We start from the raw sequence: 19,288 nt of genomic DNA on the forward strand, positions 1-19,288 counted from the left end.
ATCTATTGTTTGGAGAATATATTACATTGTATGTGTTCGGGAAAATACATTGAATGTGTTCAGATTCGGGATAATGCCTTGTTTGTTTTTCAGCACTTTCTTTTATGCTATTTAAAAGTTGGTGTGTAACTAATTATGTGTTACTAGGTGTGACAGAGAGTCGCACACTATATATATAATTTCACTGTTTGTCTACATAACCTGGTTCAAACATTCATGACATTACCCTGAAGAAGGTACAGTGATGCCAAAACGTTTGTGGTTTACCCAATAAATTACTGGAAGCTTATATAGAGGGTGTGTGACTCTCTTTATTTGTATAGCCTACAGTTTACTCGCTGTTAGTCAGCAGTCAGCACCTCTACTAACTTTTTAGACTAAGTGTGCCAGAGAAAATCAAACACACAGACACACACACACACATGCTCTTAAACTTGCACATGCACACACTCAAAATATCACCCCAACTCACACACGCACACACACACACACACACACACACACACACACACACACACACACACACACACACACACACACACACACACACACACACATGCATGCCGTAGTCAAGGGGCAGCTTAAGTGCCCATGTGCACAGTCTCACATAGAGTGTGTCTCTGTAAACTACCTGAGTCCAGGCCAAGGCTGGCAGTGTGAGGGAGATTAACTGTCTGTCTTCTGGCTCAGAGGGGTACTGGAGTTTGGCTTTTCTCTTAATAGACTGTGTGTCTGCTGTCCCTGAACAGCAAATTACTGTAAATTACTTCCCAGACGTTGGTTCTGTTTTTTCATTCACCAAGACTCCTGGAGGGGTTGAAAGAGAGCATGAACACAGACCAATGCACGCGCACCACAACACACACACACACACACACACACACACACACACACACACACACACACACACACACACACACACACACACACACACACACACACACACACACGTATTCCACCTCAACGAACACGCATATATGTGCTGCTCAACATCACACAATGCGCTAGAAGAGTTATACACTGACTCCACCGATGGCTAGCAGGTACATGGCATTGTGTCAAATTCCTGCACCAATTCCTCCCAGAGTCTTCGTTGAAACAATCAACCTGTGAGCCATAGCAGATATCGACCTCCGAGAAAGGGGTGCGCTCAAACTAATGTTTTTACTAATGACACCCCATTAAGGAAGAATAGCCCAATCAGGAAGCCTGTGACGGGAGGTAATAAATCATTGGATGACAGTGTCAGGAAGTAAAATTAATGAGACAGAAGCTTGTGCGACCTGCCCTTTGTGGCAGCTGTGTTTCTCAGAGCTTAAAAGTCACACAGACAAAGAGGAGAGACTCTGAAGTCAATGAAATGCTTTCAGTGATGATAAATGGTGATTTTAGGGAGTTGTATTGGCTCCTCGTTAGTTGATATTACAATTTACGATCAATCAATCAAATGTATTTTATATAAAGCCCTTTTCACATCAGCAGTTGTCAAAGTTCTTTACAGATACCCAGCCTAAAACCCCAAAGGGCAAGCAATGCAGAGGCAGAAGCACAGTGGCTTGGAAAACTCCCTAGAAGGCACGGAGCTATAAGAAACCTAGAGAGAAACCAGGCTCCAAGGGTTGGCCAGTCTTCTTCTGGCTATACTGGGTATAGATTTAAGTAAGACAAATCAAATCTGCAAGGACATGTCAGGTGCAAGCAATATGGTGAAATTCCCTCACACCCTTCCACTATAATTTGGAAGGAAATTAGGCAATTCGATTGGATCACAGCCCATTAACATTTCTCGAATGGTAAGATTGTAGTGAAAGTTCTCTAGATGCCAGACTTAAAAAAATTATTCAGATATTGCAGCGATAACAAAATTCGATAATAAACACTATAGGTCCTGGTCAAAAGTAGTGCACTACAAAGTAAATAGGGTGCATTTTGGACTCAGACTCTTATCTCTTTGTAATTGAGCTCTGTGATTTTCTCTTTCTGTTCTTTGCCTCTTTTTCATGTCCTTAAAATGCATTTTATCTAATAAGTCTTCCTGCCCCATTAGCTGCCTTTCAGCTGTGAAGGAAAATTCTTCGTCCTTTATGTGACCAAGACACAAAACAAGGATAACAAAAAAATTGGTTTAGGAAATAGTGTTTCAGAGAGAAGAGAGATGTTAGTGGAATTTGGTTGAGTGGCATTTTAGTTTGACTTCTAAACGTGAAGGGATTATGACAGTAAACTATGACAAACCCTTTGAAAGTTAATATCAAAGTGCAAGCACGCGCATGAGCACACACACATATAACCAAGCACACACCACAGTAAACTATGAACCCTATGATGATGGCTATGCACACAGTAAGTAGTTAAATACCCAGGAAAGCAATCCCTTTTGTAAAATGATGAGATTGACCAGAGGTGTTCCTAAATAACAGCTATTCAGTAAAAAGCATCTTGAGGACTGAGTGCTCCCACGTCAGATAACTGCAGGCAGTACGAGACGTCACAATTGATAGGAACTGACATGCAACCCTCCCTTCCCTCTCTCTCGTTCTCTCTCTCCCTCTCTCCCTCCATCTCTCCCTCCTTGTCCCCCTCCTCTCCCTCCGTTCCTTTCTCCCAAACCATTAGCACTACGGTCCCTCAACTCCTGTTCAGCCCGCCTTGCGAACATAAGTGCTGTCTACTCTCTCTCCCGCAACCACCTCTTTCCTCTCTCTCCCATGTCACTCAAATCCTTCCTGCGAGGACTGGGGTGGTTCGGGGTGAAGTGACTGACAGCGCCCAAGCAGGTGTCCCTGACTCTCTGTTAAGTGACGGCGTGCAGTTATGCTCCTCTATGGGCCCCGCTGACTTTGTCAATGTCACCGGGCCCCGCTGACGGCTGCTCCTCAGGGATTACGACGGCGGTGCAGATGTACCAACTCCTGGAGTGCTCTTTAATGTGGGTGACATTGGAGAGACGGCAGAGAGTAAAGGATTCTTAAAACATGGTCCCAAGGGGCCCACTGAGTTAAAAATGACACGGTGATGTCGTCTCCTGACTAGATGGGGGAGGGGGGGTATTTTTTGTCATTTGAGAGGGGCGTAACCTCTGACCTGATTATTAAGTAACCATATAGGAGTGGTCGGGGCTTCCAACCCTATGGATACATGGCCCAGTCCAAAAACAACCCCTAGCCTCTAAATCAAAGGCACTTTCTGTAGATCTGAAAAAAACTGTTGGAATATTCGCACAATATGGTAGTAGCTTCACCTTGCACTCTTAAGGAATTTGGCCCACCAAGATTTACATGCTAAAATCGCCACTGCTTAACTAACTTGTCACACCCTGATCTGTTTCACCTGTCCTTGTTATTGTCTCCATCCACTCCAGGTGTTGCTTGTTTTCCCAAGTGTATTTAGCAGGAGGTCAGCGTTCCCTCGGCCCAGACGCCGCTGTCGACGTACCTGGAGAAGAGCCAGGGTATCTTCGACAAGCGGACCGTCGCCGGACCCCAGCTCCCCGCTATCACATTGGGCAGAGGGTATGGCTTTCCACTCGGGATCTGCCCCTTCGAATGGAGTCCCGCAAGCTGTCTCCCCGTTTCATTGGTCCTTTTCCCATCTCCAGAGTCCTGAGTTCCACCGCTGTCCGTCTTGTGTTACCCCGTACCCTCCGTATTCACCCTACCTCCATGTGTCTAGGATTAAGCCCTTGTCTCACAGTCCTTTGTCTTCTGTTTTCAGGCCCATCCCTCCCCCGGGTCATCGATGACCAGACAGCGTATACGGTGAGACGCCTCCTGAGGGTTCGACCACGGGGCAGGGGTTTCCAGTACCTGGTTGACTGGGAGGGTTATGGCCTCTTTTTCACCGTCGACACCCCGGTCAGCCAGGTGGCGCCCCTGGGGGGGGGGGGGGTACTGTCACACCCTGATCTGTTTCACTTGTCCTTGTTATTGTCTCCACCCCCTCCAGGTGTCGCTTGTTTTCCCCGGTGTATTTATCCATGTGTTTCCTGTCTCTATGTGCCAGTTCGTCTTGTATATCCAAGTCAACCAGTGTTTTTTCCCCCCCGTTCTCCTGCTTTTGCTATTTCTCCTTTTTCTAGTCCTCCCGGTTTTGACCTTTGCCTGTTTCTGGACTCTGTACCAACCTGCCTGACCATTCTGCCTGCCTGCCACTCTGTACCTCTTGGACTCTGATCTGGTTTTGATGTTTTGCCTGTCCACGACCATTCTCTTGCCTACTCCTTTTTGGATTATTAAGCATCTAAGACTCCAACCATCTGCCTCCTGTGTCTGCATCTGGGTCTCGCCTTGAGTTATATAACTTGGGACAGATTTTGGACAGACATCAGTTCAATGTCTATTTTTGATTTACATTTAGTTGAGTTGTCAACTAACGTGAATTCAACATGAACAAAATAAAACAATTTGCCATGTCATTGAATTTAGGTTATAAGTTAGGTGAAAAAAATGTGAATTCCCTTATGTTAGCTATTTTCAAATCCAATCATTTCCCCACGTTGATTCAACGTCATCACATATAACGTTTAGGTTGAAATGACGTGGAAACAAAGCTTCGCCTCCCTCTCTCTGTTAGTACCAAGCCTTCCCAAAAGAGAGAGGTCAGCAACACAAGGGTGGACCCTCAACCACAGACTCTATGGGCTGGTTTCCCAGACACAGATTAAGCCTAGTCCTAGACTAAAAATAATGTTCAATGGAGATTCACCACTGAAAAGACTAGGCTTAATCTGTGTCTGGGAAACGGGCTATATAAGCATAGCAAGCTGTAAACCATGCTTTTTCATACGTTTTTGACTTAAGTTGTGTTACTGTAAATGCACTTCTGCAAATGAGAGTCCAATGAAAAAAAACTCCAGAAATACATTTAATTCAACCTTCAGTCAGCTCAAACAAAGTTATCACTTTGTGTCTGTGGGCTCCTTATGTCTGTGGGCCCTGCATTTCCAATTCTGTTTCAAGAAAGAAGAGAGGGCACAAATAAAAAGCTAATTAAGGTTAAACTGAAGATGTGCTGCGCTGTATACTCTCAAGTTGAAAAAAATATTTAACTTTGGAAGAAAAAGTGGTTCAGACAATAAAAGTAGTAAGAAGCCGTCTAGGGGCTAATGTTTTGGAGTGAGTAGAATACTTCTCTCATGGTGTGCTGGACTGCGGTATTACCTGGCTTCATGGGGCTCTACTTCGGGAAATTGACTACAGTCTCTAGTCATTTGTTGGGCTTATGGCAATTCCGCCGCAGGCTATGGAAGATGGGAGTTCAGCAAATGGATAAACAGCCATGAAATTTCCTTTCAGCACCTTGTTGGAGGTAGCAGACAACCCTTTTCTGCATTGTTTCTCTCTCCACCGCTCATTTTCCCGCCTGTCTTTTTCTCAACGCTCACTCAGAGCCTAGAGAGGATGAGAAACGTTGCACTCTCTGGGGGACGAGTGTCGCTAGCGACGCCACAGGGAGGAAAACAGAGGTAGCCCCTTTATGGGTTCCACGTGAAGAGGTCGGATGTTGGTGATAGGAAAAGAAACGAGTAGTAATTCTCATAAGGCCAAGTGAGAGACGAGTCAACGGTGGTCTGACTTTGCTAGACATGCCATTTCACGGTGGCGCACCTGACAAAGCTATTTCAAACAACGAACTTGATGGAGAACTGACATATGAATGGCTGCCAAACAAAGGTCCATGGTGGAAATTGTAATTATCAAAATGGCTCCATCCACGGTCATATAAAACAGGGTCGCTCTTTATTTGAAGGGTTCCTACGTAACACATTCATAATCCATACATTATGCATTCATGACAGTAGCCTACTTGAGCATTTCATAACTATCTCGTTCCAGGCGACCAAATGAGGGTGGCTCATTTCATGAACGCTTATGTCAACAAATGCACATAGATAATTGCAGTAGTAGTGACATTGATGTAACAAAAATATTAGTTTCTCATATTAGGGGTTTGGAGAAAAACAGTGATTTGAGAAAATCCCTTTACAATCATCCGCCATCTCCGATTCCATATAGTGCCATGGAACACGGTTAAATATAGGCCCGTAGCTGGCTCTGTAATTACAAACGGTGCGGTGGAGATTGAAGAAACCAGTCATTTTGGTGTCCAGTAAAAAACATTTAAAAAAAGACTAAAAATGTCTTCCCTTCTCTTTGTCAGAGCACAGTAATACACCATTGGACACACTAGTGACACTCAGGTTTGTCGCAGGTTACCCTGCGGTAGATGTCCTACGCATGCACACAGACAGACACACAGACAGACAACACACACACACACACACACACAGACACACACACACACACACACACACACACACAGACAGACAGACAGACAGACAGACAGACAGACAGACAGACAGACAGACAGACAGACAGACAGACAGACAGACAGACAGACAGACAGACAGACAGACAGACAGACAGACAGACAGACAGACAGACAGACAGACAGACAGACAGACAGACAGACAGACAGACAGACAGACGAGACAGACAGACAGACAGACAGACAGACAGACAGACAGACAGACAGACAGACAGACAGACAGACAGACAGACAGACAGACAGACAGACAGACAGACAGACAGACACACACACACACACACACACACACACACACACACACACACACACACACACACACACACACACACACACACACACACACACACACACACACACACACACACACTCCCCAGGTACACCTCAGCATGCCTTCTCCCTGGCAGGTGCTCGCTGTGTGGGGACTCTGTGTACCGTTGGCACACATTCCCGTTCCCGCTACACAACTCCCTCACCCTCTCCTTCTGTCACTCTCTCCTTCCCTCCCTCCTCCCCTCTCTTCTTCCACTCGTCTTCTGCAGGTCCCTCGACCCTTTCATCCTTCCAGACCTAGAGGTCGTGCTTCATCAGTTGTGAATGTTAAAGAGATTAATTTAGCAGCCAAATGGGTCTTCTTGCTGCTGGGCCAATGAGATTAGGCTGTAGAGTCCAGTCAATGTGTGTGTGTGTGTGTGTGTGTGTGTGTTTGAGAGAGTGCATGTGCGCGTGTGTCTGTGTGTGCTAAAATTCAGTTTCAATATTTTATCATAGTCTACCCTCACCACTGTCTGTCACATGCCAACACTAGGGGGCAGTGTCACCTCATAGATACTGTATGTACTACTAATCACTAGGGTCAGTGCTATCCGAGATCCTTGCGATGTCCCAACCCTTACCCTAACCCTAACCTTAACCTGGCCTTACCTAACCCTCACCTTAACCCTTACCTTAACCATTTTACATTTCAACTTCAATGGGGTAGGGATGTCTCAAGGATCCAGGACTACAGAGACCTAACCACTACCAGCACAAGTCAAGTGAAATTGCTCATGCACAGTGCTTCGTGCTGCCAGCCTGCCACTGTGCCACTGAGTGTGCCACTGAGATTTAGGAAGGATTCTAAAGTAAATCATACTGAAATGTATTTGGCCTGTGCATATCTGAATGTGTAATTCTGAGGAACATCATTATATTTCAAGGAAATCTAATATGGCTTGTGATTGGAGTGTTGTGGAGTGTGTAGAGGGTGCAGGACGAGCCACCTGGGATGAGAGGAACTGGTTTATAAAGCACACATGATATTCATTGAGGTCATTTTTAATGACATAGGTACAGGTTGTAGGAGGTGAACACATCCATTTTGTGATACAGTTTGAGTTTGTCTACTGTTGATTCTAATTAAATGGTTAGTTCCAGCCACACAATCTGATTGTTCAGTTGAGGGTCCAGCTGTGATTATATATTGCAGTGTGGTAATTTACTTAGACATTATAAAAAACAACTAACTGGTCTGCATAAATGATTGTTGACATCTTATGGACATCCTTAAGGTTTTGAGATAAATATTGCATAAGGTTGTGATCAGTAGAGCCTACTGCAGCAAAGGGTTTTGCAATGGAATTTATGATCCTCCAATCAAACAGTCCTCCACTGTAGGAGGTACTGCAATCACAAACTTTAATTGCGTGTGTGTGTGCATGTGGGTGTGTGTGTGTGTTAGGGTTGAATATTTTCTCAGTATTTTCTCATTTCACCCGGGAAACCCTGTATTTCCCGCCAAAACCGGAAGTGTCATTTAAAAGCATTATCAAGCATATACAGTACCAGTCAAAAGTTTGGACATACCTACTCATTTCAGATTTAAAAAAAAAATATTGTACTATTTTCTATGTTGTAGAATGATAGTGAAGACATCAAAACTATGAAATAACACATATGGAATCATGTAGTAAGCAAAAAATTGTTAAACAAATCAAAACATATTTTATATTTGAGATTCTTCAAAGTAACCACCCTTTGCCTTGATGACAGCTTTTCACAATATTGGCATTCTCTCAACCAGCTTTATGAGGTAGTCACGTGGAAGGCATTTCAATTAACAGGTGTCCCTTGTTAAAAGTTAATTTGTAGAAGGAAGACCCAGAGTTACCTCTGCTGCAGAGGATAAGTTCATTAGAGTTACCAGCCTCAGAAATTGCAACCAAAATAAATGTTTCAGAGTTCAGGTAGCAGACACATCTCAGCGTCAAATGTTCAGAGGAGACTGTGAATCAGGCCTTCATGGTCGAATTGCTGCAAAGAAACCACTACTAAAGGACACCAATAATAACAAGAGACTTGCTTGGGGCAAGAAACATGAGCATTGTACATTAGACCGGTGGAAATCTGTCCTTTGGTCTGTGGTCTGATGAGTCCAAATTTGAGATTTTTGATTCCAACCGCCGTGTCTTTGTGAGACGCAGAGTAGATGAGCGGATGATCTCCAAGTGTGGTTCTCACCGTGAAGCATGGAGGAGGAGATGTGATGTTTGGGGGTGCTTTGCTGGTGACACTGTCTGTGATTTATTTGGAATTCAAGGCACATTTAACCAGCATGGCGACCACAGCATTCTCCAGCGATACGCCATCCTATCTGGTTTGCGCTTAGTGGGACTATCATTTGTTTTTCAACAGGACAATGACCCAACACACCTCCAAGCTGTGTAAGGGCTATTTGACCAAGAAGGAGAGTGATGGAGTGCTGCATCAGATGACCTGGCCTCCACAAGCACCCGACCTCAACCCAATTGAGATACTTTGGGATGAGTTGGACCGCAGAGTGAAGGAAAAGCAGCCAACAAGTGCTCAGCATACGTGGGAACTCTTTCAAGACTGTTGTAAAAACATTCCAGTTGAAGCTGGTTGAGAGAATGCCAAGAGTGTGCAAGGCTGTCATCAAGGCAAAGGGTGGCTACTTTGAAGAATCTCAAATATAATTTGTTTAACACTTTTTTGGTTATTATGTGTTATTTAATTGTTTTGATGTCTTCACTATTATTTTACAATGTAGAAAATAGTACTAATAAAGAAAAACCCTTGAATGAGTAGGTGTGTCCGAACTTGTGTCTGGTACTGTACATGTCTGGATTTGATTAGAGCTTTGATCAGCAGGAAAATTCAAACCTGATGCTACCTGAGCTTGATGAGCCCTACATTAAATAAATGTGATGAGCCCCAAATTAACAACATTTAATGAGCCCAAGCCCAAAAAAGGCCAAATGATTGTGCCATTATCCAATAGATATTTAATATAGACTACCTCACATTACGCACAAAATAAAGACGTAAAAGCTCATAGACGTAGCTAGCTATATGCTCTCTTGGGTAAATAAATGAAACTAGCTCCAGTAGGCTAATCTTTTTGAGTGTGAACTGTATTACTGTACTGTATTGTATTATACTGTATTATATGGATTGGAATTACACAGATCGTTCAAACCATGATAAAACAGAAGAAAACTTAGGATTCTGGTGCAGCACATGCGGCCTACAAAGGCTCCAAATTGGATTTGAATTTGAAATATAATAGGGCCTATTTGTATAATTAGTAGGCCGACGCATATATACCTTTCATAATATTTCCCGTTGTCCTTATCTTAATCATTTGAATAACATCATTGAATAGTATGCAACAAGAATTAGATGCAAAAGAAGGCTTTCACTTCTCTTCACAAAGATTGAATGGTTATGGGTCTGAATAAATAACTATTGGCTGCTGTATTTAACATTCAGCAAAAAAAGACCTTGCGTTCCTCTTCGAATAGTCTATTGGTACAAGATTTCTTTTTAATCTATCCTAGTCTAGCTTTTCCTGCATGGGACTCCAATAGCCAAGGAGGGTTTTTAAAGGAGAGGCCCGTGGAGTACAGATGCTTGTGTATTTTGGAAGAGACAGAGGCTATAAGTTAGATGCTTATTATGCATAACCCATCATGAATTAGCTAAATATGTGGCTAATACTACATTTAACTAATTACCTGAAAAAGGTAAGCTAGGACATCTATATATAGGGCTATATGTCAATTTAGAACAGGATGATCTATTTTGAATGGAGTTGATGGAGAGAGAGAAAGACCGTGAGAGAGTGCTTGTGTGTGCACTGATTTAAAGCAACAATTTTCGAGTGATAGGCAGTTTAAAAATTCTGCAGCAGCAATAAAAAAAATGAAGTACAATTAAAAAACAAGCTGAACCCCAAAAGCCAGATGGATATTGGTAAATAAGACTCACATTCAGTCTTTATACTACTGTAGCATAGACTATGGGCCTACCAAGAAAAAAGTTACCATGAGATGATAGGTCTACATGCATTGTGAACTGTACTTCATACTGAGATGTCCCCACCCTGATGTTGATTCATCATGCAGAGGTCACAGAGGCTATAGAGAAGCCAGATTTACACATTGCATATCATTTAACAGTTCCATTTCACGCTATGCTGTTCATATAAATCATTTATTATAATTTACCGGTTCCTCGCAGTTATTTATCCCTGGAAAGGGGAGTGGTTTGGCCTGTAAATCTTCGGTAACCGGGTTCCTGCCATTCAACCCTAGTGTGTGTGTTACATGCATATGTATGGCACTGTGTGTGTGTGCAAACCTGGCGTGACGTGAAGATACACTGAATGATTAACAGTATGTCAGTCCATGGCAGCTGGAACGTGATTCACAGCTCTCTGAATTATACATGTATGGGGAGGTTTGAAAATACACAGGTTGGTGCATAATTCAGCCCCTCCCTCTCACTCCGAGTGATTTTAGCCTGAAATGTTTGTTTGCGTCCCAAATTCCCTGAGTAAAGCATAAGGCTCTGGTCAAAAGTAGAGCACAATGTAGGGCTTAGGGTGCCATTTAAGACAAAATCCTTTACAGCTGGTGGGAAATGTGATAAACAGCATGGGCTCCATGTTTGACAATATACTAAGAGTGACATTTTCCCATCCACCTAACTGTCTAGTAGTCATATCCCTTATAGTACATGGAGGCGTATGGCTGGGATGTGTTCATTAAGGTCATTTCCATGTAAAAGGACCCATGAGCACCAACATGAAGTTCATAGGAGCATGTCAAATTGGGTGTCAAATGAAAGCTAAGAGTTTATATTTGTAAGACATTAAGGCATATATCAATTTTTCAACCAATTTCCACCCCAAAAAATTGAAATAAGCAAAGTTTGATTTCTTGTCAAACAGATGGAAAAAGGGTCAACCAGAAAACGTCAACCAGAAAAGACCTAAAAGGTATTAGAAACACCTCAATAGGGCATAATATTTAACAAGTTGGAACAGCACAGTACAGTACACCACACTACAGTACAGTACAGTACTACACAGTAGAGTGCAGTAAGAAAAGTAGAGTATATTAGTAGCACAGCACAGACAGTACAGTAAAGTAAAGTATAGTTCAGCATAGTACAGTAGAGCACCATAGAGTTGAGTACACTATAATGAATTGTATTGTACTGTACTGTAATGAACTGTACTCTACTTTACTGTACTCTGCTGTACTCTACTGTACTGTACATTGATGTCCAAACATGTGAAACACAGACGCCTATGATTTCTTCTGATTTGGTCTGGTCCGGACCAACCAAATTTGGTCTTGTTTGGTGGCGGAGCTCATTAACATAATAGCCATTGTGTAGAATAATACCCACGTATGCAAAGAAGGATATTGCATATTTCTACATTTATGTACCTACTTAGGATACATCACCATGAAGAGAATAACATTAATATCCATAGTCATGCATTTTATGTGTAGTACAGATCATGGAGCCATGATAAAATTCTGTTACCGCAATTCTGTTACCGGGTGTAAATCCACTTCACTTACTGTAGTTCAATAATCAAAAGAGATTTTTTCAAAACTCAAGGCGTCATGTCATAACTGACACTCCATTCTTTCTGCAGACATTGTTGAGTCTTAATTTGGAGCAGATATTTACCAGAGTTTTTGGAAAACGCGGACACGGGAGATTTTACCGAAATTCTGTTTCCAAACTTTGCACCAGCACAGTTCTTCCAGTAAATGGGTTTTTGTTCAGTGTAAATTATTAAAACTAGTCCTTGTGCGTAGTTGTATGGTTTGTTAAACTTTGAAATCAATGGTTTATGTTTGGCATACATTTTTGGGCAAACTGTGGAATTACAGGTAACTGGAAAATGGGGTGAAATGGAGAGAAAAACATATTTAAACACATAGTCCTACATGTTTTCCTTCAGGTTTAATCTCAGTAGTCTAAAGTGGCTCCCTCTCCTTGCCACCTCTCCTGCACCTGATTCTGCACTGATCTCAAAACACAGGATGGGTGAAAGCAACATGTAGGATGCAGTCCAGGAATGATATCTCACCTATCCATTTCTTTATGTCAGTGCAGATGGTGACGAGGCCACGGATACCTTTTGATGCTCATTCAAGTATTAGAATGTCCTCCTGCTTTTCAGACGTGAATAAGGCAGGCATCATCTCATAAGCATCACCTGTTCCTGACAACACTGCACTGTCCAACCAACGACCTCCATTCAGTTGAACATCGTCCAATCAATGGGCTTTGAGTATTGTGATGCTATGGAGTCAATATTGAAAATAACAGTTGGTATGTTATGGCATTATGATGAATATCCTTTGTATTCTCCCAAGGTTGATTTTGTTTGACAATTGAAATATCGAAATAAGGTTCTGGGCGACAGCTTCAATTATTTTAGTTTTTACATTCCTAAGACTGAGCACCCCTTTAGCAGTCCAGAAAATATCTGAAATCCTGGTTAGAGTGCCAGTACACTACAACTATAAAGATCGATTTGACAATTGTTAAGCTCCACTGTTCTCAAAATGGAGGATTGTCTTATCAAATCCTCTTGTCAGAAAAAAATTCTGCAATTAGTCAAGGAAATATTAGTGTTGAGCATCACATCTACTATTCCAAACAAATTACAGAGAGCTACTGCATTGCAAATGCATTATTCATCACATTCTGAATCAGACACACAGCTAGGCAGTAGGTAGGCTCATTTCTATGTCTCTCTGCTGCATTTGAGATGATGCAAACATGCACTCTCACTCTAAATGTCAACGTTCTAAAAACAAAAAGCGTACCTGAGACAACTGAAGCGTTTTAATACTCGGGTTAAGCTCTGATCAATTTTGATTCAGAAGATGCAATCTGAGAGAAGAGAGATTCCGAGAATGGGGTGGAAAGGAAGATAGAGGGAGACGAGGAGAGTGAAGGAAAGCGAGAAAGAGGGAAGGAGAGTCAGAGAGAAAGCAAAGAGAGGAAATGGTGGGAGAGAGACTAGGGGGGTATTGAGAGAGGGAGTGAGATAGGGAAACGAGAGGAGAAAGTGGGGAGGAAGAGAGTATGAGCCTTCTGCAAAATAAATAGCCTACTCCAAACAAAGCCAACAGAGAGGATGTGCTGTGAAAGGTAACGGGGTGAAGGAGATCCAATCGGCCATAATAGGGTGTCAATGGAATTCAGCGAGTCTAATGTTTGCCTGTGTGAACCATTTGCTTTGCACAAATCTCAATAGTGGTGTTATATGGACAGTACATGATGAAAACCAAGATTTAGGGTGTTACAGGTATCTGTAGTGTGTATCTTGTGTGTGTATTTCTTTTCTCTCCTTCTCCCCTCACAGGTGGCAATCATCATTCCCCAATCAGTCATCAATCTGAAGACACACCTCCTGTTTCCATTAACCAATCACATCCCCTTTCCCTTGGTTTGAAAACCCCGTCAGTTGTTTTCTCAAGAGCTCAATCTCTATCAATCGCTCTTTGGAGATCTCTCTTTTGTTTTTGCAACTACATGTCACTTTGTCCGTTATCCTGTGAGTATTGTTTTGTTATGGTGTTTGACTGTTTGTTTGCTGGTGGGAAAAGGGGGTACCAAGACAAGTTGCCCATGGGCATACACTACCTGTAGGTAAATATTGTCTAAAGAACACTAGTTAGAACTGGGCGGACCACCCACTGTATTTTATTGGTTAGTGAGTTAACTCTTGTTGAAGCAGGTAGACTAGCTTAGGGGTGTTTTTGAATACTCTTTCTTTCCTTGGGTCCAGCTCAGCCCCTTTTCCCGCCCTCCTTTACTGTGTGTTTTAAAAATAAACCATGAGTGTTTGACGGTAGACTTAAGTTGTCTGTGTTTTTTTGTTCTCACTGTTCCTTTTCACTGTTATAATTTGCATGAGTTATGTTACAGGTCTCATTTCCATCCCCACCTAAACTGCAGGGCCAAAGGGATTCGTAACATGGAGCAAGAGAATTCCAGTAAAATAGGATATCTGATTTTCTCTTGATAAATGTTGAATGTATTCCAGCATCTCCACTCAATATTAGGAAGATGTTCCTAATGTTTGGTATTCTCAGTGTATATGAAAGGCTACAGTTTACTCCAAATTGCTTTTCACTATTTCCCTACCTCGGGGGAAAACATGGTTGAGTTCTCATAGACTGCCAACAAAGTCTCAATTTACATGTTGCTTATGAGTGCATTTCACACTACTTTTGGATTGTAAGGCTCATATGAATGTCCTGCTTAATATGTTTGTGTCATTGTCGTAAATCAACATTTATACTTAGACTTCAACCAGTAAAATCCTATCCTACGTAGGCTGCAGCAATGTAGGCAATGAGTTTTAGCATTCTAGCTTACAACTGTTGCGTCCAAAATGGGTATTTTGCTATCGTAACCAAATATAATCTTATCGACTGTTCAAGCAATAATCTAAACAACATTGTTAGCCTGTGAGAACACAAGTTGTTTTGTTTAGAAGTAACAGCCTAGATTTAAGTAGCTATGTTGAATGGGTGTAAATGGCGAAGGGCAGTTGTTCTCCTCCAGGGTGGCAGTTTTTTAGGCCTTGTTTATGAGGTGATTAGCGATTTGGAGTATATCAAGGTGCTGTGAGGAAGCCTAGGCAGAGAGCTCTAAATATTGACTGTTTTGTTTTTTGATAACCTTTTGAGGGTTGACAAACTCTGGTGCCATGGGATTTAATAAGCTACTCATTAAAGAAGTAGGGTTTCGGATGTTTTCACAAGATGGGGACTCTGCTGTCCTGTCATTGGTGGGAAGCTTGTTCCACCATTGGGGTGTCAGGACAGAGGAGAGCTTTGAGTGGGAGATGCCCTCCCAGCGCCAGGATAAAGTGACTAAGGGGGCAGTTGAAATCGTTGAGGGGAATAAATGTTTGGAGTACTTGCATTGGAATTAAATTGAATTCTGCTTATACACTGTAATCACGCTATAACACAGTAAACAAAGTTTAAATGCAGAGACGCCCAGGTCAAGTCCTATTCAAATGTGTAGCCTATCTCTGCTGCGCCTTATTAGCACAATGGATAGCACCCTGCAGCTAGGCTGTTTGGTAGGGCAATTCACCTACTACAAACAGCCTGTGAACGCAGCTGTACACACGGCTGTCTTCCCAAAATAACGCAAACTAAATGCTGAAAGTAGTAGCCTAGTTATTCATGCATGCAAACAAAAATACTGAATAGCAGTTTGACTTAGAATAGCGACTGAATTGAACCCAGAACAGTGGTACGAAGTAGTAGGCCTAGTAAACAAAATATCAGATCGGTAAAGGCTTGACACAATCTATATTTAGGCTAGTTACATTAACAGTAAAAAAACGCAGTAAACAAAAGCCGACGGGAGATCCAAAACATGGCCTACAGCCTACTACAGTGAGATGCTGTCTTGCCAAATAAATAGGCCTTCAAACACGGAAAATCACACTGCTCATTTTTTTGTTTAAACTAGGCAAGTCAGTTAAGAACAAATTCTTATTTACAATGACAGCCTAGGAACAGTGGGTTAACTGCTTTGTTCAGGAGCAGAACGACAGATTTTTACCTTGTCAGCTCGGGGATTCGGTCTAGCAACCTTTCAGTTACTGGCCCAATGCTCGAACCACTAGGCTACCTGCCACCCTCTTGAGTTCAGCAACACCTTGTGATATGGCACAATACACTTCTGTGAATCTGTCACGCCCTGACCATAGAGAGCCCTTGGCTCTCTATGGTGTAGTTGGTCAGGGTGTGACTAGGGGGTGATCTAGTATGTCTATTTCTATGTTGGTGCTAATATGGTTTCCAATTAGAGGCAGCTGTTTATTGTTGCCTCTGATTGGGGATCATATTTAGGTAGTTACTTCCCCACCTGTGTTTTGTGGGATATTGATTGATTGTTAGTGTGTTTGGGCACTACGTCCGCACGGTCTTTGTAAGTTTCACTTAAATATGTAGAACTATACTCACGCTGCGCCTTGGTCCGCTCATTTCCAAGAAAGTGACAGAATCAAATTTGACCCAAGTAATCAATTTGGGAAGGTTGAATACCAGGCGAGCTGCTGCGTTCTGGATAAGTTGCAGGAGTTTGATGGCACCAGCAGGGAGCCTAGCCAACAGAGTTGCAGTAGTCTCGATGGGAGATGAAAAGTGCCTGGATTAGTACCATTTATTACGTTTTAGTCATTTGGCAGATGCTCTTATCCAGATCGACTTACAGTTAGTGCACTTCCTCTTAAGATAGCTAGGTGGGACAACCACATACCACAGGCATAGAAAGTACATTCTTCCTCAATAACATAGCTATCAGCAGAGTCATAGCTTGCATCAAGGCAAAGGGTGGCTACTTTGAAGAATCTCAAATGTAAAATATATTTTGCTTTAACACTTTGTTTTGGTTACTACATGTGTGGTTACTTATTTATTGGTTACTGCATGTGTTATTTCATAGTTTTGATGTCTTCATTACTATTCTACGATGTAGAAAATAGTACAAATAAAGAGTGGGAGCTGTCACCCCGTATGGGTGGGAGGGTCAAGAGATCTGAGGTGGCAGAGCGGAGTGCTCGGGTTGGGGTGTAGGATTTGAGCATAGCCTGAAGGTAGGGAGGGCCAGTTCCTCTTGCTGTTCCGTAGGTAACCACCATGGTCTTGTAGTGGATGCGAGCTTCAACTGGACGCCAGTGGAGTGTGTGTGGAGGAGCGGGGGGACATGAAAGAAATTGGGAAGGTTGAAAACCAGGGGTGCTGCAGCGATCTGGATGAGTTTGATGGCACAAGCGGGGAGCCCAGCCAACAGTGAGTTGCAGTAGTCCAGACGGGAGAGGACAAGTGCCTGGATTAGGACCTGCGCTGCTTCCTGTGTGGGGAAAGGTCATACTCTACGGATGTTGTAGAGCATGAACCTGCAGAAGCAAGTCACTGCTTTCATGTTTGCAGAGTGTGACAGGGTGTTGTCCAGTCACGCCAAGGGTCTTTGCACTCTGGGAGGGTGACACCGTGGAGTTGTCAACCGTAATGGAGAGGTCTTGGAGCAGGCAGGCCTTCCACGGGAGGAAAAGCAGTTCCATCTTGTCGAGGTCGATTTTGAAGTATGGGCCAGCATCCAATCTGAGATGTCTGCCAGGCACGCAGAGATGCGTGTCGCCACCTGGGTGTCAGAAGAGGAGGGGGGGGGAGACAAGTAGTTGAGCGTTGTCCACATTGCAGATGGAAGAAAGAAAGACCACCTCCCATCAACTGCAAGCTTCCTGAATGACCTTTAGATTTTTTTGACTTTGAGATTGTGTATGAAAAGCGCTATAGAAAATAAATATATTATCATTGTTATTATTAGGATATCATGTCGGCCAAAAGGTGACACCTGGAAAGAAAGAAAGCGTGCACACTGCAAATGCTGTAAATGCTGCATTGAAGTTTTTACAGTAATCCTGCACCCCCCTTGGGAGCAGAATATGCAGGCTTTCTTTCTTCTTAGTCTGTTTTCGGCTCTGAACCGGTGTGAAAATTTGGGATGTACAGAAGGGCTTCAATATAACTATATGACCTGAAGTCAATCATGAACAAGTGTTCAACCTATTTTGATATATGTTTTTTCCTCTATTATACACATCACAGATTACCCACAGACTCGATGAAAGGTGTCTCCACCTTGTACAGTCATTGGTCTACACCCAGAGCATTCAATACCTCACTGTAGAAAACAAACAGGTTACAGTGAGGTAGCTCAGGTGTGTGTATACAGCCATTGCTTAGAGACAGAGGGGAGGAGACGCAGTGTGGTCTTCATAACTGAACTTCAGTTACATCAAATTCCATGTCTGTAGCGTTTACAAAGTGAACATATACTACATGACCAAAAGTATGTGGACACCTGCTCGTCTAACGTCTCATTCCATCATCATGGGCATTACAGTAATATGGAGTTGGTCCCCCCTTTGCTGCTATTACAGCCTCCACTCTTCTAGGAAGGCTTTCCACTAGATGTTGGAACATCGTAGTCGGCGTTCCAATTCATCCCAAAGGTGTTCGATGGGCTTGAGGTCAAGGCTCTGTACAGGCCAGTCAAGTTCTTCCAGACCGATCTCAACAAACCATTTCTGTATGGACCTCGCTTTGGGCACAGGGGCATTGTCATTCTGAAACAGGAAAGGGCCTTCCCAAAACTGTTGTCACAAAGTTGGAAGCACAGAATCGTCTACATCATTGTAGCACTAAGATTTCCCTTCACTGGAACTAAGGGGCCTAGCCCAAAACCATAAAAAAAACTGCCCCAGACCATTATTACTCCTCCACCAAACTTTACAGTTGGCAATATGCATTGGATCAGGTAGTGTTCTCCTGGCATCCGCCAAACCCAGATTTGTCCGTCAGACTGCCAGATGGTGAAACGCGATTCATCACTCCAGAGAACGCGTTTCCACTGATCCAGAGTCCAATGGCAGCAAGCTTTACACCACTCCAGCCAACGCCTGGCATTGTACATGGTGATCTTAGGCTTGTGTGCAGCTGCCCGTCCATGGAAACCCATTTCATGAAGCTCCCGACAAACAGTTCTGGTGCTGATGTTGCTTCCAGAGTCAGTTTGGAACTCGATAGTGAGTGTTGCAATCGAGGAGAGAAGA

The sequence above is a fragment of the Salmo salar genome, chromosome ssa08 (assembly GCF_905237065.1).
Source record: "Salmo salar chromosome ssa08, Ssal_v3.1, whole genome shotgun sequence".
Taxonomy (NCBI): domain Eukaryota; kingdom Metazoa; phylum Chordata; class Actinopteri; order Salmoniformes; family Salmonidae; genus Salmo; species Salmo salar.